This window comes from Mastigoproctus giganteus, unplaced genomic scaffold (genome assembly GCF_048544385.1).
Source record: "Mastigoproctus giganteus isolate SK-2022 unplaced genomic scaffold, ASM4854438v1 scaffold_16, whole genome shotgun sequence".
In the NCBI taxonomy this organism is placed as follows: Eukaryota; Metazoa; Arthropoda; class Arachnida; order Uropygi; family Thelyphonidae; genus Mastigoproctus; species Mastigoproctus giganteus.
This window is the reverse complement of record NW_028328293.1, coordinates 3,101,227-3,124,963: the sequence shown is the minus strand read 5'-3', so window position 1 is coordinate 3,124,963 and position 23,737 is coordinate 3,101,227. Positions and strand designations below refer to the sequence as shown.

At 36.9% G+C, this 23,737-nt stretch overlaps 1 protein-coding gene across 2 annotated transcripts in view; it reads left to right on the top strand.

The window, feature by feature from the left end:
- Window positions 1-23,737, top strand: part of LOC150074894 (vacuolar protein sorting-associated protein 11 homolog) — a 612,407-nt gene that overhangs the window by 196,845 nt on the left and 391,825 nt on the right. The window lies entirely within an intron of this gene.

Below are 23,737 nucleotides of genomic sequence, written 5' to 3'. Positions count from 1 at the left end.
TGAATTTTGTTATTTCTGCTCATTATTTTAATTTATTTTATTTGCTTTTGAAAGTTTACACAGTTACATTTTATTATACCGTGCAGTCACTGCTTTGTACACCATATAAGGGAGCTGCATACACTTACTGCTTCCTATGAAGGATGCAGTAAGTATATGCAGCTCCCTTACTTAGAAAGTTGTGAAACCAAAACCTAGACATAGGTGACAGTGACATCACTATTATTGATGTTATATGTGTAAGTGGGATGCAGTGGCAAAACTATAAATTCTTCCCTGTCTCATTCTTTGTGGCCTTTTCAGTTATTGTGCTGCAAATTGGTTTCTTTGTAAACAGTGCTTCAATATGGAAGTGCACTTGCTCTAAGAAATTGACAACCTTGAAAATTTACTTTTCAAGAGTGAACTTTCAAGAATTTAGTATCACCTAATGTGTAGTTACTCTCTGCTCAAGAACATTGTTTTTGTTTTGAATTCCAATCAGTTTGCATAATTCTATTGCAGAGATTAAAATGTGGTTTTTACACCATAGAGTACTTTTAAAATAAATGCCAAGCAAAAAATTTTAAATGTTGATCATAAAGTAAAAGTTATTAGAGAAATAGAAAATGGAAAGAAGAAATGTGTTGCTGCTAATGAATTAAATTTATTGAACTCAACAATGGGTATAGTTTGTAATTCAAAACAAAAACATTATGGCAACATTTTTGAAAAGAATTGTAGCAAATGAAATGCATATATAAATCAAAACATTCTGATCACAGGGAGGCTCTTTCAAAATGATTTAATAGCAAAGGAGCGAAAATATCACTTTTAATGATTAAAGCCAAACATTTGCCAAATTATTTGGGATCGAGAACCTTGTTTGTTCCACTGGTTGAATAGATTGATTTAAATATGTTTTGGAAAAGTCACAGGTGAAGAAAAAAGATATGAACAATACAACTGTTCTGCAGTGGTTAAATTCGGTATGAGACAAAGACATTTTTAATGAGGTTACGGCAGGACTCTTTTTTTTTAAATTAACTCTTGACAGAATATTAAAATTCAAGGTTGAAAAATGCACAGATGGTAAACTTTCAAGAGATCATATCACAGTTCTCATTTGTGCTAATTTGAATGGCACAGTTTTCTGTGCCATTTAAAGAAATGTCCGTGCTAGGAAAATTTAAAAATCCACAGTGTTTCAAAAACATTAAAATCTTACCTGTTCGATAAAAAAAAAAAATAAAAAAAAATAAAAATAAAATAAAAAGGCTTGGATGATATTGGCCTTGTTTGAATCTGAGTTTTGTGTGGTGCACAGAGTGGATGAAATCAAGATAAAAAAAACATGAAAGTTGTGTTTCTTTGAGCAAACACAACAAAACAGCTTGAAATCCATGGATCAAGAGGTAATATCAAATCTCATTTTCAAAAATCGAATTTTACTACAATGATTGCTTCTCTTGAAAGGGAGAAATTCTTTACAGTAACATTTACTTGATGTAGTTAGAAAGTGTAGGAAAGGTTTGGAACAGAGTATCTGAGAGGACTATCAGTAATGTGTTTCTTAGTGTAGAATTTAGCAATAAATCCTAAGGCTGATTCTGTTGAAACTTTGCTAAGAAGACTTGCCTTTATCAAAATGGATTTGAAAAATAATCATGTGGATTTAAATCAGTATGATTTAGATGATTATGCTATGGCTGATGATGACATAATCACGTCGCAAATTTTAACAGATGATAATGCTATTGACAAAGTGAGGAATTAAATAGGTGAGCGAAATGTGGGATGAGGAATCTGAAAGTTCAGACTATTGGCGAGAAACTTCAAGCAGCTAAGCTTTAGTTTGAATTGTTTTTGTACAAACAGAGGCCAATTATAATAAGAGATTGCAAAGATTGAACATGATCTGACATCTGCTTCTGCTGATCCCAAGCCACATTGGGATCAGGGAAAATGAATTAGCTGAAACCGCCACAAAATCAGCTATTGGTCTGTCCCCTATATAAGCTACAGGCAAATAATACACACCAAATTATATTCCCAGTGGCAAGATTGTTGGCATGGACAGGTCACAAATAAACTACACAAGATTAAGCCTGTAATCAAGCAATGGCAGTCCGGTTTATGCAGGGTCTGAAGAGAGGAAGTTGTTCTTGCTCGGCTCTGTATAGTTTCACAATCACCTGACACTAATTTCTGCTGAGGTCGGATGATCCATCCTATGTGTGAGAACTGTGAAATTCAATATTCAACACAAGAGAATTGATCTTGGAGTTGTGGGGAACCCCTGGTGCCACTTGACCGTAAACACTATGTACTATAGCTGTAATCATGTTCAGAACATTTTTATGCCAAATGAGTTTCATTCTTAACACATTTAATGTGAGAGAACCCATTCAATATGCCGAAATTTTCAGAATGTTGAAAAAAAAAAATCAACATTCTGACATCCTGGTATTCCAAAAATTTGTACATAATGGTTGAAAATTAAAAGTTTGGAAATTATTGCTGAAAATGGACCTTTGTGCTGAGCTGTAAATCAACAAATCTTAAAATTTTATAAAAAGTTTATTCATGTATCTAAACTAAAATCAACACAAGCAAAGGACAATTAAAACCATGTGCAAGTCTATAAACAAAAACAAAGCATTTGATGAGAGTACCAACCCTGGGTAGTTTTTAATTTCATGTGCTTTATGTTTATGGCACTTTATGGTGACTACTGAAGAATGACTTGTCATAGGTATTATGACACAGCACTTAGGTGCATTTTGAATGCATATATGCATTGCAGCATGTTACTCCTAGCGCTGTTTAAAATTTAAATAAACTTCCAATATTCTTGCTGTGTGTACACTATACCCAAAAATTTCATCAATTCATATGCATCCCCCAAAACACTTTTTCTTTATCTACAGAATGCATCATGAGTAGATGAACTAAAAGAACAAGTTTGTCTGCAAAAAGATCTATAACTCACAAAAACATGTGTAAAGCAGTGAATAATTAGTGTCGGAATGATTCTATTTTATGTATTGCATGCATCCGTAAACAAATACAGTCAGGCCTCGCATAACGCAAGTTCGATTAACGCGATTTTCAGTTAATGCTATTTGAAAAATTATACCCTTTTCACTTTACACAATGCAAATTTCCAGTTAACACGATTTTTTTTTTTTATGTGATAGTTGAAAAGAATTTGAATTGCGCGTTAACCTTACCGCAAGTCGTACGGTCAATAAACAAACGTTTGCCTGCTGCCCGCCTCGGTGTGTTCCATCAACCATCGGAAGAAGACATGTTACTTGTTTGTCTCCTGCTAATAAAGTCAATGCACACGTGCATAAAAATTCAAATTTTTAAATGAGCCAGATGAAAATGTTACCGTGAAGGAGATAACGGTAAAAGAACTAAATGAAATCTTTCATATCGCAGAGAACCTCAAACTAAAGGTTTGAGGTTTTCTGCGATATTTATTTTGCCAGGGCCCAGAGAAGATTGTTGTTGGCTATTGGAAATTGACTGATGAAAAGAGAAAGCCAACACTGTTCAACTATTTCTGCAACAGTCATTTCTTCATTGTTTATTTTATGTCAGAGGTTCCCAAACTTTCTTGGTTCACGGTGCCCTTAGTGTCTCAGTAATTTTTTCAAGGCGCACCCAGACCAAAAGAAATACCTAACAGTTCCATTTAGTAGTTAGGTCCAAACAATTTAATAAGAAATGCTGAAACTGTGAACTACCTCGAGCTAGCAGTTTCGCATGGTGTCCAACAGATGTCGCGTATCACTGTGTTTCCCTCGAAAATTTAAATTATTCTGCGCCGCGCAGTTTGAGAACCGCTGTTTTATACAATAAACATTTAATTCCATTATTATTTTCATTATCTTTTACATTGTATACAGTTAAAAAATTCTTTATGGACATTCCAGAAGATCAAGGACCAATTATAATTTTTCCTATTGATTATTATATTCGATTAAAGCGTTTCCGTTTTGTGTGATGTGCTTGCTGGACGAATTAATCACGTTTGTCGAGGCCAGCCCCTGTAAAACAGTCATGCAAGAAAATTTTCACCCATTTTCACTTCTTCAAAACATTAATATGAGCTGACTGCAATCTACAGCATTATTTAATAAGTCCTAAATAAATGTGTTACCAATATATGTATGCTACTGAGTAAGAGCTAAAGAAATTGAAAATACTGTATATTTAAATTTTTTATGGCATTTTTTCTCTAACTTGAAACACACATTTCAGTCAACATTATTTTGCTGTCTAACTTCAAACTCACAGAACCAACTTTTCTTATTCCTCATTTATTCATTTAACTTCTGTTTTCTGGAACAACCTTCCTTCATATGTATTTCCTGATAATTACAATCTACAGAAGTTCAAGTCTAATATCAACAAATATCTTCTTTCATCCTGTCAACCTCCAACCCATGCATGGTACTAAGTACTATAGGTTCTAATACCTTTTGTGTTTGTGGTTTTCATAAAAAAAAACCAAAAAAAAATACTGTTTTAATCAGTTTAGTTTTAGAAATTTTGTTCACTATAAAATATCCTTCCTGTGAAAACAGGAAGGATATTTTATAGTGAACAAAATTTTTTCAAAATGCGAAAGGTATTAGAACCTATAGTACTTAGTACCATGCATGGGTTGGAAGTTGACAGGATGAAAGAAGATATTTGTTGACATTAGTCTTGAAATTCTGTAGATTGTAATTATCAGGAAATACATATGAAGGAAGGTGGTTCCAGAGAACGGAAGTTGAATGAATAAATGAGGAAGAAGAAAAGTTGTTTCTGGAGTTTGAAGTTAGACTGTAAAATGATGTTGAATAGTAATTGCCTGTGTTTGGACTGCTTTGAAAGAGAGAGCAGGAATTATAGTAGCCAATTCTGAAGAACATGGCAGTACCTTTAGAAAAGTCATGCAGCAGATTTGATTTGATTTTGATTTTTGTGGTGCAAAAACAGCTAGGTTATAGTGCGCCATGAAAAGGTTAAAATTCAAGAAAGATAAGACTAGTAACTTTTAAAAAGGTTACTTCGTCGAAAAGTACATATATATACACAGACATATCAATAAATAAAATCAGTACAGTGATAAAAGCAAATTAAATATTTCATATGAGTGTATATTTTTTAATCGATTTTAAAAATTTAAAAACTGCTGACTCATTGTCATTGTCATTTAAAATCTTACTGAGTGTATATGGCTCAGTCAGATGGGTCGAAGCTGTAAAACGAGCATTTGTAAAACTGGTACAATCGCATAAAGTACGTTGAACGGATAAAATGGTGTCGCATTGCTTGCACATATGCAGCAGAAACAGAGCATCTATGAGACAGAGTGGAGAAACTCTGTTAGAGGAGTCATTAATTTACCTAATTGTCCTCTTTTGAATGGAATCTAGAAGCCTGAGAGAAGCCTTTTGGGGGCACTGCTCCAGATGTGAGAACAATATTCCATGGCAGGGCGGATTTGCGATTTGTATAGAGTGAACAGCTGCTTGGAAGAAAAGTAATGCCAAAAGCAAAATTGAAAACCCAGTTTTTTAGATGTAGAGGAAGCTATATTTGTAATGTGCTTATGCCAAGAGAGATTAGAAATCATGGTAATCCCCAATACAGATATATTATCTTGCATAGAAATTGGAATGTCATCAAAGATAAGCATAGGGGCAGAAGAATCCTTTTTGTGAGATATAAGACAGGACTGAGTTTTAGATGGATTGAAATCAAATAAGTTATCTTTGCCCCACTGGAAAATTACCCAGAGATCAGCATTTAAGGAATTGGTAGTGGATATTCGAGAAGTTGAAGTTGTTTGTGAAGGGCTTGGTTTCTCAAACAGGAAGTGAAGTGCAATGTGCTATCATCAGTAGAACTATGGGTAGCATTTCCGGGCAATGGAAGAAAGTTGGTTAATATACAAGAGGAAAAGAGTGGGAGAAAGAACTGAACCTACGGGAAAATTCCAGCATTAGTGAAGAAGTTAGAAGACAGAGAGTCATCTACCATCACCCTCAGTGAGTGTTCAGAGAGAAAACTGGATACCCAGTTACAAAAAACAGTTTGGCAAACCAAATGCTGGAAGCTTGTTTAGAAGACCTTTATATGCCAAACACGATCGAAAGCCCTTTGAAATGTCAAAAGTAACCACTTGAGTTTCACCAATTTTTTCTATTGAATTTGTCCACATATGGGTAACATAAGCCAGAATATCACCAGTGGATCAACAAAATCCATACTGACAGAATTCATACTGGCGATCACTGATCAGATGGAAGGTTTCTTGATAGTTTAAGAGTTGGCAGTTAATTGATTTCTCCATTACTTTAGAAAGAATAGAAGTAATTACAATGGGACAATAATTAGATGGGAGGGATTTGTCACCCTTTTTAGGAACTGGCTGGATATGAGCAAATTTCCAAGCAGAAGGAAAAACACCTTTGGAATAAGAGAGTGAAAAAAGGTGACCCAGAACAAGAGTAAGTTCAGGAGGACTGGTTTTGAGAACAAATGGAGAAATACCATCGGAACCTGCAGCTTTCTTAACATCAAGATTGTTCAAATTCCTTCTGTTTACCTTTTGACGGAAGACCACAGGAGGCATTGAATGGAGCATACTGGGAATGGTGGGAGATGATTTACCAAGATCGTTAATACACGAGTTGGAAGGAAAATAGGATGCTAGCAGGTCAACTTTATCCTTCGCTGAAGTGGCAATAGAACCATCTGGTTTTGAGAGATGGGAACAGAGATGGGCAAATTTGCGACCAATAGCTTTGGCAAGAGACCAGAATGCTTGGCTACCATTCGGACAAGAAGCAAGTTTTCTACACGTAGCCTGTTCAAAATCTAGTTTGGACTGATTAATAACTGCTTTGCAATTGTTGCAAGCTTTGGTGTAGGCAGAAAATGAAACTGAAGATTTGGAAACAAGCCAATTACAATATGCAGCATTCTTTTCTTAAACAGCCTTAGCACATTTAATTGAAAACCAAAGGAATGAGATTTTCAGATGGAGTGTGGAATAAAGGATTCCATCCCTACAAGAATAATTTCACTGATGCAATCTGAGCAAACATTGATATTAGAAGTTTTGAAACAGTAATTCGACCAAGGAAAAGAAGAAAAGAAATCACGCAGATAATCTCATTATGCATTCTGGGAGCCTTTCTTTCATGGCCATTGTGCATTGGCCATGAGAGAAAGGCTCCATTGGAGAAGAGACCATTACCAAGTTGTGATCTGAGGTACCTAGAGGACCACTTACTGTGAACATGTACTTAGAAGGGTTGTTTGTGAGAAAAAGACCAAGCTTGTTGGCTATGTGGTTTGGATTGTCTGGTAGGTAAATGAACAATCGTGCAAGGTAATTAGTAATTGCAAAAGCCTCAGTATCTCGACCAGCTGGGTTCGTATGACTAGAAAATGGAAGCTAGCTGGAGTTGTGAACATTAAAATCACCAAGAAAAATTATCTCTCTCTTAGGAAAGTTAACATTGGAGGAAGTCAGGTTTCAAAGAGAGGAAGTCTATGAGTGATTAGTGGAGTTGGGAGAATGATAGAGGCAACAGATGAATTTGACAGAATGTGGAAGAGAGATTTTAAGCCAGAGAAGATTGAAAAGAGGAGATTCCAAATTACTTTGTCTCTGACAAGGAATATCAGAACATACATATGCACAAGTACCACTTTTGAAGCGAAAGGAATCATACAGTGAATAATTCGGACAAATGAGATGAGCAGTGGCTGAATCAACGAATAAGTGAGATTTTGTCAGAAAAAAGTACACGGGGGTTTGGCAGACTGTAAGTGGAAATGGACATCATTGAGATTAGAAGGTTTAGATCTTTTGGCAGATATGTTTGCTGTATTAGTTTGACAATTCATGGTGTATTCAGCTGTGAGAAAAATTGTGGGGGAGGGGGCATGCTGTATGAAGTAATGAAATTTTTGGATATGGCATACATGTGGTAATAATATACCAGCTCCTCGACGTAGCATGGCCTCAAATGCCCCTCGCATACACGCTACTCGGACTCCTCCAGTAAATATCTGGCAGAGTAGAGGCAGAGAGATTATACACTAGCTGATCTGGAAGTCTCCTAGAGAGTTACCAATAGGTTCGGCGTATTAACTAGCGGCCAGCCTCTGAACACCGTTTTAGAGCTTTACCCTTTAAATGTAAGGAAGATTAGATCTTGCCATGTTGTCCATCATAACCTCAAAAGACATCAGTTATATTGCATGATGGAAGAGATATGATGATGAGAGTTTACTAGAGCTTTGCTCTGGAGACTAAACATGGGTTCCACCACTTCAAGCCTCCATTAAATAAAGTGGTGGTATTGCACTGGTTGATGAGAGTCATCTATCACCTGCTGCTGCCTGGTAACACAGAGGGGCTGCATTACTCAGTGTGGTGTGGGTGCCGCATCTCCACCCCTGCTTACTTTGGTTTGCACCTGGGTGGTTACCCACAGTGTGTTAGGTTGCCATATTTCAGGTCTTGCACAGGGGATTATATGCAGGGTTACTAACAGTCCTACCATTGTGAAGGTGCAAGCAGAGGATTTGGCTGTCACAGACTGACCGGACTTCACTGAAATTAGGTCCACTTGACTTCAGTGTCATCTGAATATCAGTTCCATCAGCATCAGTTAAAACTGTTTAACATTTAAACAATTTTTCTATTCAAAGTTTAAATTTTAAACAATCCTAATAAGCTTGTGGTACATAAACCTATATAGTTTGGTTTATGTACCACAATAAACCTAGACCTAAATAGTTTGGTTGCTTATCCCTGTGAGTCTTAACCACACTTTAAAATTCTGAGGAATGGCAATTAAATTTTTTGTTGGCATCCTTGAAGGTAATGTTTAAAAAATTTATGTAATCATTTTAGTATTAGTATTGACCATATAGCGTAAAGGAGCCACAGGCCTTTGCTGCACTAGTCAAAAAATAAATGAATGTTAATACAAAGTAAACAATAATAAAAATAATAAAAGAAAAACTACCTATGTGTTTCCATACTCAGATAGGTAACTGTCCAACTGACCTTTAGGTTTTTCAAAGCTATTGGTTTTTTTTTAAATTCAAATTATCCACGGCAGTAACTTATTTCAGTAATTAACAATTTACCGGCTAAAATAAAACTTATTACATATAATTTTAAATCTATTTCCTGTATTTTGAATTTACAGCTCCTACTTTGGGAATTTTTATAACTGTGACAATTTTGTCTTCATTATTTTACTGTCCTCCTCTCAAGACCTTATAGAACTCATTCAGATCCCTTTGTATTGTGCCTGGTTGCAAAGCTCTAGCCTACATAAACAAAGTCTTTTCTTATGAGGGAACCCTTTTGCAAATTTCACTAAGCAGGATGCCCATTTCTGCATCCTTTCAAGAAGCTCATTGTCTTTCTTTGTATGTGGTTTCCACACTTGGACACAGTTGTACAAGTGCAGTCTTAGTTGTCTTGTAGTGGAATTAGAACCTCCCTGTCTACAAGGAAATGTTTGGTAAATCACCAATAGGACACCAAAGGCCTTCCTTTCTGCTTGTCTGCACTGCTCCGAGATTGTTATGTCTGTATGTGTAGTAATTTCCAAATCCATTTTTTCATCAACTGTTTTTCATTCAGTCCCACTAAGTGTACATTTTATTTTAGATTTGCCATTTACCAAGTGTGTGACCTTGCATTTTGCTGCATTAAAATCATACCTGCCACTTTTCTAACTGTCCTTGAAGCCTATCCGAGTCTTCCTGATGGAATGCTGCTTGACACCAGTCTTCACATCACCTGCAAATTTTGATATCATACTTGGACCCATTGTTCAACGTAATTTATGAAAATCAGAAACAGTAAGGTCCCAGGACCAACCCTTGGGGGACCCTACTTCTAATCGTAGATTAGTCTGACAATAACCATTAATCACAACCCTCTGCCTCCTGTCCTGCAGCCACCCTGCAGTACATCTGACAAGCTTATCTGTGATCCCAGCATGTTCCAGTTTATGTGGTAACCTCCTACTAGGAATGAATCCAGCTCATTGAGTAACTTTGTCGAAATAGCTAATCAGGTTAGTTAAACATGATTTTTCATTTATAAAGCCATATTGTGTGTCCATCAGAATTCCATTTCTATCTACATGTCCCTGTATTTCACTCTTTATGTGCCTCTGCGTTTTCATCCTACTACCAAAGTCAAACTGACTGATCTGTAGTTACTTACTTCACTTAGCATTAGCATTAGCATTAGTAGAGGCATATGATGCAAGAAAGCAAGCTTATTCAGCATCAGCCAAAAAAAAAAAAAAAAAAAAAAAAAAAAAAGAAAAACACACCCACTCCCATTTCACCCCTCAGTTCGTTCGAAATACCTGTCCAGAGCTTTAAATTTGTTTAGGCTATCAACTTCAACAACAAGTGATGGAAGTCGGTTCCACCAACCAACCACCCGCTGGCCAAAGGCAAATTTCCGCACATCTATCCGACATCCGTCCTTCCTCAATTTGAATTTATGCCCTCTGAGGTGATTATTCTGAGCAAGATGAAGAATCCCACTGGCATTGAGCATGTTCAAACCATTCAAAGCCTTATACACCTCTATCAGATCACCTCGCCGGTGCCTAGTCTCCAGACTCTGTAATTTGCAAAACTTAAGCCTTTCTTCGTAAGAGCAACCCTTTGTTCCATTTACTAAGAACTACCTTTATGTACTTGGAGAACTTGGAGATAAATGAAAGCTGTGCAAAGCAACAGAGTTGCTAAACTAGGCAATAGTGTGGGAAGAAGGCAAAACTGATATTTAGGGTGCAGTCATGCACTAACTCAAACATAGGCATTTTAATCAATAGAATAAAAAGGTAGTGTAATAGACGAATCATCAGTCACACCTTTTCCAAAGTCAGGGAGAGTTTATGTTTGGAGAATGCCAAAGAAAATTATCCTGACCATCTTGTACCGACTGTCAAACGTGGAGGAGTATCAACAATGGTTTGGGCAGTACTCAATTTTTATTTTTTAGGTCCTCTCATCACCCTGAACGACTGATCATCACCTGAAAGTGAATTACTAACGCTGATGATCTTGATGTTCTGAGTGACCAGTTTCTTTCCATGGTGCAAGCATAGTTCCCCACAAAAGATACAGTGTTTTAAGTTGATAATGCTCCAGTATGCACAGCCAGATATGTTCACTCTTGTTTTGAGTAGCATGAAACTGAGGCCGAGCATCTCATGTGGCCTGCACAATCACCAAACTTAAACATTATTCGGCTACTGGGTGTATTTGGGAAGGAGAGTGAGAAGCAGATTTTCTCCATCTTCATCACTCAAGGAACTTGAAATGCACCTCTACGAAGAAGGGCTCAATATTTCTCTTAAGACAGTTCACGATTTATTTGAATCTATTTCTTATAGAATACATGGTGTTTTAAAAGCGAAAGGTGGCCCAACCATATTAGTGCATACCTGTAACTCTTATCATAGGTGTAACCATTATTTCATCCAGCTCCTGGCGCCTCCGTAGCCAGGTGGGAAGGAGCAGCAGTGCGTAGCACACGCTTCTTGATTAGACCGGGGTTCGAGCCCGTCACCACCAAATACGAAGGATGCGGAAAGGTCAGGGAATGACCACCACATATCCCGGAGCAATATGGCCTTAGTTGCTAATGCTCTCCTAAAAACCAAATAACTAACTCATCCAGCTCCTGTACTTAAATATAAAGGGCACACGAATATTTGCTAATGCTATTTGAGGCAGTTTTAGGTGGGTCAGAAAACTGCTAGCTTGGGTGATACATAGACTAACAGATTAATAACAGATGCAGGTAGAGGTGTAAGTGAATCCTGTGCTGCCTCTGTTGGAATGTGCAATAGTCTGGAAAGCAAGGTGTTGGGATTTCAAGGCTGCTGGGGATTCTCATGAAACAAGTGAATACATGGGCTGTTAGTGTTACTAACAGTAAGAACTGGTGGATGTATACTTGATTGTATACTAATGTACGAATTTCTTAAACATATTTAATGAATTTGAAGTACTGGTTAAGCATCAAATTTGGACATTGTAGGATATCGGAATCACAGATTCCAATATCCCTACAATTGTCTGCTGACATTATAGGGATATTGGAACAGTCCAGACATGAAGATTACCTCCCTGACATTGCTTACATTCTTTTTTATCCAGGAATATTTCAAAGTATAGCCAGGGTCCTACAACGTTACAACATCCGTACTATGCAAATATCTGGCAAAAAAACTGCAGATCATATAGCCCTCTCCTTCTGAAAACACCTATAACACCAATGAAGAATGGGGGGTGAAATCTTTGCAATGCTGTTGAGCCAGCCAATTGTGTCCTTTTGTCCAATCGGGGTTATTAGTAGTGGCAAATTATGCAACAAAGCAAGAGTTTTTACAGCATCAGCAAAAAAAAACAAAACCTATTTTCGTGTCAATTGACCATCCCCTCAAACAGTTTGTGTAGTTCTTGAACTACCCATAGCAATCATCCTTCCTCAACATGAATTTTTGTCCCCTCGTGTGTAGTCTGAGCTAGAAGGATGCCATCAGCACTGAGCTTACTCAACCCATTCAAATCCTTAAATATCTCATTCAGACCTCCTTGCAGGTGCTTTGTCTTCTGATGTTGGAATACTTGCAGAACTGAAGCCTTTCTTGGTAAGTGCATCCTTTTGTTCCCTCACTAGTCTCATTGCTCTTCTCTGCACTTGTTCCAACAGAACCATATTCTTCTAAAATGGGGCTTCCAGACCTGTATGCAGTATCCAAGATATAGCCTAACTAATGCCTTGTGTAATAGGATAATCACCTGTTTATCCCTGCTGGCAAAATTCCTGTATATCATTTGAAAAAACCTGAGCTATTCTAGCAGCCTGTATGCACTGCTCAGAGAACCTCATGTCTGATTGCACAATTACCCCCAGGCCTTTTTCATTCTCTGCTATCCTCAGCGTGGTACTACACAGGTAGTATACTATTCTGGAATTGCTGATACTCATATGAGTGTGCGTTGCATTTTTGTCACCAGTGGGAAGGTCATATCTTCTTGCCAGATAATGCCCACATTATGCTTTTGAAGACTAAATGCACAAGGCATAATATGTTATGGGTGAAATTAACTATATAATATCAGTGTAAATACATCATAGTTTACCCATAAATTTAACTACATAAGTAGTGTAATGGCATCATTTGATTTTATCTCATATTGTGGCTACCTTCACAATGAGATACCAGGTATTGCACTACTTTGAATAAATAACACTTCTCTAGTAGAGGAGACTGCTGTTATTTATTCTCAGTGGATACCACCACCCAGACCTGTTTCGGAGCTTGTTAGCACACTCGTCGGTGGGCGGGCAGGTACCCTGATAATCCAGACATGCCATCACGGTTGCGAATTTGTTTCCACAATATGAGAGATGCCAAATGTTGAAGATAATGATAATATTTTGAAGACTATGTTTAGGCACTTTGCATAAGCAGCTACAGATTTTCAGGCACTATGCATAGTGCCTGAGAATCTGCATGCATCAGCACCGCCAAGGTTAGAATTAATGTGTATAATGATATACTTATACACCCTATTTTTGAGCCAGTGATTTTGTATGTGATTATCAAATCCTCCCTCATGTCACCTTTTCATCTACTCCTTAATCTTCTCTCACCATGGTTTATTCATTTGAGAAATGTACTGTAGAGAAGCTGAAAGCTCCTGATATTTTTATTATTTTACTGTGATATTTTAATGCTTTTATCAGTGTATTTTTATTATTTTACTGTGATATTTTAATGCTTTTATCAGTGTATTTTGATTGATTTTATATCTTAAATGCTCTTAAGTTGTATTTTTTATTATAATAAATTTCTTTTCGGGTCAATCATTGTTTTCATAAACTTTTTTATGTATCCAATTCCCAACCTCAAAGGGTGTTCTTCAACCATCAGTACTCTTGATCTGATTATCTACTCTAATTCTTCATGCATTAAGAATCTTCAGGTAAAGGAGCCACTGGGTGGCAGTGATCATAAGGTATCGTTGTGGAATTTAAAGTTATAATTACTGCCATGGGTAAAGTGAAGAGATTTCGCTTTCATAAAGATGATTATAATGTTCTTAGACAATTTTTAAATTATTTTCAGAGACCAACTGATGTTAACAAATGCAAATATGATGTGGAAAGTGTGTTCAGGGAATTAATTGTAGAAGCTGCTAAGGTTTTTATACTAAATTAAGAGATTTTTCATGAGTTTTAAACCTAAATCGATGGCCGATAAACTGATAATTATCAGAGAACACATATGCCTATAAACTAGTCTGCAATGAAGTTACTATGGGATTAGGCATGCCAAGGCAAGTTACTAGAAATTTTGTTTAAGAATGCAAAGAAAAGTAGCAAAGAATTCTTTAAACTTTGTAAGAACATTACGTGGAGTACTACTAAATAAGAAAGATTTGTGTTTTGGGGGCCTGGATAGAACTCAAAAATCTGGGCCTTAAGACTGATTTTGATATTGAAATCCGAAACATATCAATTTTATTTAGTTATTGGGATTGTTTGGGGGGGTCTGGTTGTATCAGTTGTCCTTTGTATACCAACAAATTATTAAAATACTTCACATGGCAAAGTGTCTTTATTAAATCTTTCTTAAAAATTCTTTGTGAAGTTAACACTGAGTTCTAGAAAGGCTGAAATTAAAGTATTCTCTGTCCCACTGAAGAATTACCTGAATATTGACATTTAAGGAATTTTCAGCTGATATTTGAGAAGTAAATTTATCGTTGATAGTGTGCTATTGTCAGAAAAAAATATTAGGATTTCCAACTGGTGGAAGGTCATTCATATACAAGAGGAAAAGAGAGCTGTCTACTATTACCTGGAGAGGGTGGTCGGAGAATGAACTGGCCATCAATTGCAAAAAGCAGAAGGAAAACCATAAGATGAAAGCCTGTTTAGAAGACTTTTTTTTTTTGCCAAATATGATCAAAAGCCTTGAAAATGTCAAGAGCAACTGCTTCAGTTTCAGTGAGCTTTCCCTTTGAATTTGTCTAATGATGAGAAACATAAGAGAAGATGTCAGTATTGGCAGAATCTGTACTGGTGATCATTGGCCAGATGGAAAGTTTTAAGATAATGCAGGAATTGGATTTGACAGATTCTTTTCCACTACTTTGGAAAGTAGAAGTAAGTGCATTGGAATGATTTGTCACCACTTTTTAGGAAGTGGCTGGATATGAGCAAATTTCCATGCAGATGGAAAAACACCAATTGAATAGGAGAGGGTAAAAAGGAAGCAAAGTCTGAAGATTTTTTGGAGAACTACCATCTGGACGGACCAGGTGACTTCTTAGTGTAAAAATTGTTCAGAATGCTTCTAATATGGTATATAAGCATTATCTTGAGAGGCATTAAGCATTACCATGAGATGTATTAAGGGTATGGTAGGTGATTTATCAAGATTAGTGATGCCAGAGTTAAGAGGAAAAAGTAAGATGCCAATAATTAGTCTTTATCTTAGCTAAGGATGCTGTAGAACCATCAGGCTATAATAGAGGTGCAAGAATGGATGGACAGAATTTGATGTCAGTAGCGTTGACTGGAGACTTGAAGCTTCAGCTACCATTTGGATAAGAAGCAAGTTTTATACTCTTGGTCTGTTCAAAATCAAGTTTGATTTATAATTTTTTTTTGTTTTCTTTTTTCTTTCTCGGCCTTTGTAAGCTTTAGTATAAGCAGAAAAATTAAACCAAAGATTTGGATACAGGCCAGTTGCAGTATGATATGTTCTTGTCACTGTTGACCTTAGCACATTTATCGGAAAACCAAGGTGTATATATAAAGGACTAGATTTTAGAATGAAATGAGAAATGGATCTCATCCCTGCAAGAATAATTTCAATTTCATGATCAAAGCAATCATTAGGATCAGGAGATTAAAACAAATAATCCAACCAAGGAAAGGAGGAATAGACATCATGCAGAGCATTCCATTTTTGATTCCAAGCAACATGAAGATGAGAATGGATTTGAGAGAGAGAGAGAGAGAGAGAGAGAGAGAGAGAGAGAGAGAGAATAGACCATCACCAATTTGTGATCTGTGGTGCCTAGAGGACACTAATATTAACTGTATTTTAAAGGATTGTTGGTTATATGGTTGGGATTGTGTGATGTTATGTTCTAGTTGATAAATGAACAAACTGTGTGAGGTTATTTGCAGTTTGTTCAGATTTCTAGTCACACAGATCCAAATGGTCAGCATTTTGACCATTTGGATCTGTGTGACTAGAAAACTGAAGTCAATTAGAGTTGTAAACATTAATATTTCCAAGGAAAATTACTTCGCTGTTACGAAAATTAGATTACCTCTTAGGAAAATTACCATATTTGTTGACTTATAAGATGCACCTTAAAAAATTGCCCTGCGTCTTAGAAGCCAAAAGTGGCAATACAGCACATGCGCAAAACCGAGAGTTAACAGATAGTTAACTACTATACATTAGTACACTTTTCAATAATTACCAGGCTGTTGTTGGAGTACAAGTGAATTCCAGTTATACATTTAAGCCCTAATCAATGGCAAGCACATCAAGAAGGCAAAATTATACTATTTGATTTAAGCTAAAAGTAGTACAATATGCCAAAGAACACAGGAACAGAGCAGCAGAATGAAATTTTGGACTACTGAGAAGATGATTTGTCAGTGGAGGGAGCAGGAAGTTTTATTACAAGAAGCTGATAAAACAAAGCACAACCTTCTTAAAATTCCACCTAGATGGCCAAATTTGGAAGAAAACTTGTGTAGTTGGATAATGGAACTTAGAGATGTGGGTATTGCAGTGAATACTAAAATGATAATAGTAGAAGCACGGAAATGAGCAGCTGGTATTGGGATACACGACTTTAAAGGAACTGAATCTTGGTGTTATCGCTTCATGAAAAGAAACGGGTTAAGTTTACGCACAAGAACTAGAATAGCCTAGAGAATGCCTGCTGAGTACAAACAGAAAATTACATAAATTTGTCCTTAATGCTAGAAAATGAAGCAACTATGAACTTAGCCAAATGTGGAATATGGATGAAATTCTGTTGATTTTTGATGTGTGCTGTCCAATAAAACTGTAAATCTGAGGGCAAAAATCTATAACTATTAAAACTACTGGACATGAAAAGACACACTACACAGTAGTTTTAACTTGTTGTGCTGATGGGACCAAATTTCCGCCAGTGTTAATTTCTAAAAGAAAAACTTTACCGAAATATAAACTGCCAAATGGAATTCACATACTTGTACAACTGAAGGGATGGATGAAAATGTATCAAGGATTGGTTTGTAAAAGTTTGGTCCAAGTGTTCTGTTGGACTACTGTGTAAAAATGCACTACTAGTATGGGATTAGTTTAGAGCACATTGGACTGAAAACGGTAAACAACTGGCCAAAATGATGAACACAGAATTGGCGGTAATTTCGGGTGGCTTAACTTCCCAGTTACAGCTGTTAGATATCAGCATCAATAAGCCATTCAAGAATAACATGCTGGAGAAATGGAATAAATGGATGATAGAGGGGAACCGTGATACGACACCTATGGGAAGGATGAAACGTTGATCAAGAGCACAAGTGTGTGAATGGGTGCTGAAATCATGGCATGATGTTAAGACTGAAATTGTGGTCAAGTCCTTTAAAAAATGTGGTATAAGTAATGCAGTGGATGGCACCGAAGATCATTTATTGTATTAGAGTGACAGTGATACTAGTGAAGAGGATGATTATGATGATGTTGAGAATAATGATAATCAAGTCAGTAATGAAGCTGAAGTTGAGTAATACTAAAATAATAAGAGTAATAATCCTATACCTTATTTTTATTGAATTTTAAATTTCCATTGTATTAGCAATTAATTTTTTTCAAAAGTTTTTTTTTCTTAAATGTACCATCTGCATCTTCCACGGGTGCATCTTCCATGCTGCAGCATCTTATAATCCGACAAATATGGTAGATTCTTGGTACCTCTGCACAGTTACGGTATGCCTATCAAAAACCTTGGCCAGCTCTTCTTGTAATGATTCCTGTCTCCTGAAACTGCTTCCATAGTGCTGAGATGACACTGCATGACACATTAAGCCAGTATGCCACCACTGCCTAGCTTCAAGTCATCCAACGGCTTGCCATCTCAAAGAATTATCTAAACAACGACTTGCCATCCTGCATACTAGAGATGTGGCTATCTCACTGAACAGGATTGAAATGCAACCCATGTTTTTATAGGTGTGAATAATTTGCATAATATGCAGCTTTGTAAGATGGTAGATCGATTTCTATTGTATACTCGGAATTTGCATGCCAGGATGCCTATTATATCAAATATTCACCCTCAGTGGCACTGTTCATAGTAAAATATTCATGATAAACATTTTGTTCTGTGAATTTTGTTGAGCAGTGTATATATCAGCACGCCAGTGAATCCGTTATTTTCCCTGGAACAGAAGTTAAAACTTATAGGTCTGTAATTATTTGTGTCACCCTTTGTTCCCCCCTTTTTGTGTTGAGGATACATTTGCACATCTCTAATCTGTGAGGGAACTCTCCTGAATCCAGGAATGCTGTCATAATTATGACTAAGGGTTTTACTTACTTCCTATGCTGCTTCTCTTAACATAATTAGATAGATCCCATCCTTATGGATGGGATCTATCCAGTGGTGCCTTTCTTATGTTTAACTTAGTTTTCCTTCTACTTTCCTGTCAGTTATTACAAAATCATTTAGCTCTCTGTTAAGAGTTTGATAAACCTCTGGCCTCCGCTTCCCTAAAGAATTCCTTATGTGTGATTGGAGATGCAAAATACTCATTCAGTAGCCTGAGCAGGATCATCAACAGTTGAACCATCAATATCAAGTGGACCAATTTGATTCATCCCATTTCTTCTAGTGTTTGCATACGTAAGGAAATCTTTGCTGTTTTTCTTTACATCCTTTGCCAAAAATTTCTCATAATCTGCCTTCTTGCCTAACCTCCTTTGTGACTTGATTATAGACTCAATAATAGTAATAATATTTGCCATATAGTGCAAGGAAGCCACAGGCTTTTGCTGCACTGGCAAAAAAAAAAAAAAAAAACGAAAAGAAAATACAAATTATATGCTTCCCTCCTCATGCAGATAAATGTACAGTTGACCTTTGGATTTATTCAAACTGTCAGCCTCAACTACCTGTGAGGACAACTTGTTCCAGCTATCAATGTCTTGCTGGCTAAAAGAGAACTTCCTTAAATATAATCTAAACCTCAAGCCCCATAATTTAAATTTATGACCCCTAGTTCTGGAATTTTTTAGAACAGTGAGAATTCCACCTTCATTCATTTTACTAATCTGTCTCAGAGCCTTATAAACCTCAATCAGGTCACCTCTAAGGTGCCTGGTTTCCAAGCTGTGTATCCCACATAATCGGAGTCTTTCCTCTTAAGGTTGTCCTCGAGTTGCCTGCCTTTGGACCCTTTCCATGAAGCTCGGTGTCTTTTTTCAGGTGAGGTCTCCATACTTGAACACAGTATTCCAAATGTGCTTTTACAATTGTTTTAAGGCGCCTTCATAGCCAGGTGGGAAGGAGCAGCAGTGCATAGCACACGCTTCTTGATTAGACCGGGGTTCGAGCCCGTCACCACCAAATACGGAGGATGCGGAAAGGTCAGGGAATGACCACTGCATATCCCGGAGCAATATGGCCTTAGTTGCTAATGCTCCTAAAAACCAAATAACAAACAAACAAACAATTGTCTTATACAGTGGGACTATGACCTCCCTATCTCTACAGGATAGCGTTCAATAAATCATCAGTTGGACACATGGGCTCTCCTGGCTTGTTTACACTGTTCGGAAAACTTCATATCTGCCTTTATTTCCTTCTCCACTGTTTTTAATTCAACCCCACCAAGTGCATAATTTATTTGGGGGTTGTCATTCTTCAAGTGCAAGACCTTGCAATTAGCAGCATTATAACACAACTGCTACTTTTCTGACCATCTTTGAAGTCTGTTCAAGTCATCCTGAAGGAGTGCTACTTGGCACCGAACACTAACAACTCTGCCAATCTTTATGTCATCTTCAAATTTTGTCATCATCCCTTCTATCCCTTTATTGATGTCATTAATGAAAATGAGAAACAACAGTGGTCCAAGAACCGATCCTTGAGGGTCCCCACTGTTAAAACAATCTGAAGAATATCTTAATAGATATTCATCACAACTTTCTGCCTGGTAGCCACCCAGAAATCCATCTTAGAATCTTACCAGTAATCCCAACCTGTTAAAGCTTACACAGTAACCTCTAATGAGGGACTGAGTCAAATGCTTTGCTATCTAAATAAACTTTAAAATTATTCTCTAAATCCAGTTCTCATGTAACTGTGACAAAATAGTCTACTAAGTTAGTTAAGTACAATTTAGCCTCAGAATGCCATATCTATCCAAATGACCCTGGACTGCACTCTTAATCACTGCCTCTAAAATTTTTCCTACCATTGAAGTCAGATTAACTGGTCTGTAGTTGTCAATTTCACTCTTAGAACCACTTTTATGTATGGGCAATACATTGGCACTTTTCCAGTCCAGAGGAATTTCCCCTGCGTCTAAAGATACCCTTATACTTAACCTACTTAACCTCAGTGGTTCTATATACTCCCTCGTGCTTTCTCTCAAAACTACAGGGTATATGCTGTCAACTCCGGGAGCCTTACTTGCCTTTATGCTCAAAAGTTTTTCTAATAAACAGTCATTTGTAATTACATCACTAATTTCATATGGCTCAGCACGAAAGGTCTTTCACTAGTAAAGACCGATGCAAAGTACCTATTAAATTCATCTGCAATGTCAGCTGGGTTATGTATGACTTTCCCATACTCAGTGCGAAAGGGTCAGATCTGATTAGCTTTCTTCTTTGTTGTATTCATATATATGGAAAATTCTTTGTACCTGTTGTTTGCTCTCTTAGCCAATTCTTTCTGATGTGCAGTGTTTGTCCCCTCCCCCCACCAACCTTATTTCTGGTACAATTACAAATCAACTTGTACTTGTTGTAAGGTTCGGTACTTTTCATCATTCTGTAACTGTCCCATGCTATCTTTTTCTGCTCTGTTTGACCAGCCAGCTCCACAGTCATCCACTTCAGCATCATTCTCCTGCAATATTTTTTTAAATGTATGTATGCATTCATGGCTTCTGTGATTTTTGCTTTAAAAGTATTCCATAACTCAAATGTGTTTGCTATCCATCGGCAATCTACCCAGCTAACAGATGCCATATAGCACCTTAAATTGTCAAAGTCCCTCTCTTCTGAAGTTAAAACTAATGCCTTTGCCTTTCATTACTGCAACATCTTTCTTCATCTTCCAGCTGACGATTGCATGATCACTTCCTGACAGTGGTTCCTGTACTTTAAGCCCTGTGATGTCATCTGATTCATTCGTAATGATGAAGTCAAGAATATTCTCTCTCCTAGTACTTTCTCTAACATGTTAGTACAAATAATAATCTAGTTTATTTAAAAAAGTTTTCCCCATTGTGACTTTCCCTCCCACTCATTCCAATCAGTATGGGACAGATTAAAAGTTACCCATAATAAGACATTTGCTTGCCATTCCATTTGCTTGTAAAGACTCTCATCATATTCTTCACAATCTTCTGCTCTGTCAGTTACTCCCACTCCCATTGTTCCTTTGCTTCCAACTAACTCACACCACACAGATTCTATGCTTGCAGAAGTAACTGCAAGATTGCAAAAGCTCTTTTTGCACTCAGGCTGCTTTTGATGAGAAGCATGAGCCCCCCACCTTCTATCTTCCCTACCTTTCCTAAATAAATTATACCTACCATAGTGGAACTGGCCATCACCAATTTCTAGGTAGCACCATGTTTCTGTTAGCTCTGTTATATCAGCATTAGTTGTTTTAACCAGGAGTTCAAATTCAGCTATTTTATTGACAACGCTCCTTACATTATTGTAGACACAGTTTTGACTAAGTAATCTTCTATAGCTTACTACCCTGACACACACCCCTTGAAGTTATTTAGGTGTGTATCCCAAGCACTATATCTTCCCTTTCATTTGAAACATTTTATCAACATCGGCTGTTGTGGCAACAAAAAACAATTCACGAGATGAGTGCAATCATTAATTTGACCCATATCATCATATTAACATGGAACTAAATTACCATTCTCCTTCATAACTAGCAGTACCCCCTAACCCTTAGGGTATCCCCAATGATACTGGCAAAATTCCTTGCACCACCTTTTCAAACGAATACCATCTCTACAAAATCCTACTACTTACAAATACAGGCCATGCTAATTAAAATCCCCCCTTCCCCACAAGCCTTGCAGATATCTCCAAGTATCAAGTTAATCCACAGTTTAGTAGACTAGTTTATATCTGCCATGGGCTTCTGTGTTGTCTGATAATTTATATGCATCCCATGCATATGTCTTCTCTGCCACGAGTCTCATCAGTTCAGATCAACCTTGAAGAGTATCTCTTAGTTGGTGTGGAAAGCCCAGTAGCTTCTATGATTAATTTCTTGAATGCTTCCCATTTAGAATTTCTGGTGGTAACATCATCAGTTTGTCCTGCTGTATAGAATTTAAAAACTGTCTGAGCCCAATGTAGTCCCCTTTATGAAAGCAAAAACCCTTTCCTTTACCCTTGATTGATAGTTACATCTTTAAGTAAATCTCAAATCAATACACTGTGATCATTGCCACCTAGTGGGTCTTTATCTGCAGATTCTTAATTCATGAATAATCACTGCTAATAATCAGATCAAAAGTATTGCTCCCTCTTGTTGTCCCTTTAACATGCTGTTGTAGACTTAGATGTAGATTTAGATAAAATGTGTGCTTCATCAGATATCTGTGATTGTAAATAAAGTCTTCATGATCATTTTTGTTAGCATGTCTTGACAAAAATATTTGCCAGTAAGATCACATGGTTTGAATTCTTGCACTAACAGTAGTGCATGCTGATGTACAGAACGTTTTGGACTCTGTATGAACCCTGACATCTACAATGTTTTCTGGCATATGCGTGCATCTCATTCCACCCAGAAATTTCTTTTTGAGTGGCAGTTTCTTCAAAATTACATACTCATTCTTTTAATACCACGAGCAGACAGTACAGGATCTTGATGCTTACACTTAAAGTGAATGCAGAATGATTGTTAAACAGCCTCGCCTCATAACTGTTATTGCTTTTGTAATATGCATTGATGATGAAAGCACTTTGTGCATCACTACACTCTTCCATGGTTAATAATAGCATGATTTGAATGAGAGTGTGTTGGGTGATGCAGTCTTCCCTGTTACACTGATACCCAGAAAACTGATTTTTAAAATTTCCTGTTTCCCTGCCTCACCCTATATTAATGGTGATAAATGATGCAAAGAAGCAAGCAAAAAATGCAGCAATCAAATATACAGCATCAGAAAAAAAAACAACACAATACTCTATCCACATCATCAGTCTACCCCCTCTAATAATTTATCTAATCTTTAAATTTATTCAAACTGCCCACTTCCACAACAGCAGATGGAAGTTTGTTCCAACAGTCCATTACTCACTGACTGAAAGTAAATTTTTGCACATTTATCCTGTAACCATCCTTTTTTATTTTGAATTTATGTCTCCTTATGTGTGTTGTC